The sequence below is a fragment of the Durio zibethinus genome, chromosome 3 (assembly GCF_047325235.1).
Source record: "Durio zibethinus cultivar Kanyao isolate XHJ-2024 chromosome 3, ASM4732523v1, whole genome shotgun sequence".
Lineage (NCBI taxonomy): Eukaryota > Viridiplantae > Streptophyta > Magnoliopsida > Malvales > Malvaceae > Durio > Durio zibethinus.
In genome coordinates, this window is record NC_143164.1 from 33119634 (window position 1) to 33120890 (window position 1257).

Sequence of the window (1257 nt, forward strand, 5' to 3'; positions counted from 1 at the left end):
AACTACCTTAGGAATATGGGCCTTCATAAATACCATAGGTTAAGAACAAGCTTTGAATGGCTTGAATATTGGTAATAGGTGATTAGGTTCCTAAAGCTTTTATTTTTTTGGATAAGTTTGCAAGTTGAGAGGTAATAAAGGTAAGTGTATCAAGTTCATATACTTAGAAACTTTTTTATGGACCTTTCTCTTGGAACTTCTTTGATAGTTGTTGGCAAACCATCTTTTTAATCAGGTCATACACCTTTTTAATTGATTTGCTCATAATGGCTCATCTAGCGACTGAGTCAATGGTAGTTCTCATTGTTAGTGTCAACCTATTATAGAAAATCTGAATTTGAAGCCACTATGGTTGGCCATGGTATGGGCATTTTTAAAGCATCTTTTTGTATCTCTCTCATGCATCATATAGTGTTTTTTTATCATATTGTTAAGAGGTAGTGATCTTATTTCTCATCTTTGCTTTCTTAATTAGTGGGAAGAACTTTATAAAGAAGTTTTGTAGTAGGTTATCTCATGTTGTGAATAAACCAGAATAAAGTGAAGACAATCAATTTTTTGCCTTATCCTTGAGAGAGAAAAGAAATAACCTTAGTCTTATAGCATTATTAAAGACTATATTATATTTAAAAATATCGCATAATTTTAAAAAATTAGAAAGATAGAGATTGTGATCGTAATGTGATAGGATACCAAACTACATAGAAGTTTGGATCATTTGTATGATGGAAGGCTTGATTCAAAGTTATTGGCTTGGATTGTCAACCTTCGAATGAATGGTTAAAAACCTTCAAGATTGGGGATGGCATGGTCTTTAGTTGTTCTTTGACCTTCAGCTACTGTATTTGGCATTAGGATTAGATTAGTTGCTTTTCTCTTTTAAGTTGCCTAAAAGTTATTTCAATCTCTTTGTCAAATAGAGCTAAATCAACATTTCTTGATCTGTAGATGCAAACAAAGAAAAGGTCAAAACAAAATAAAGCAAATAAAAGTAAACAAGAAAACTAAATTACAAAATAACAAGAAGTGTTATCGATATTAGTCTTCTAGCATTGATATAGTCCCTTGCAATGACACCAAAAACTTGATTGCTACTTTTTAACCTATAAGTGCATAGGTCATATCCAAGTAATAAAATGATGAAGTAAAGTTATTGTTATCTTGAAGATTATGTTTTTGATGTGTGACCAAGTACCAAAATAATTATTCCTAAGTCTATATTTAGACAATCGAAAAGGTTGATTGTAATGAAAATAA

General features: G+C 30.7%; 1 non-coding gene across 1 annotated transcript; it reads left to right on the forward strand.

Moving 5' to 3' along the window:
• The first annotated feature begins 353 nt into the window (after nt 1–353).
• Nucleotides 354–460, forward strand: LOC149519765 (small nucleolar RNA R71). Its single transcript, XR_016341158.1, has one exon. It is a non-coding gene; the product is annotated as a small nucleolar RNA R71 (small nucleolar RNA).
• Nucleotides 461–1257: the final 797 nt, after the last annotated feature.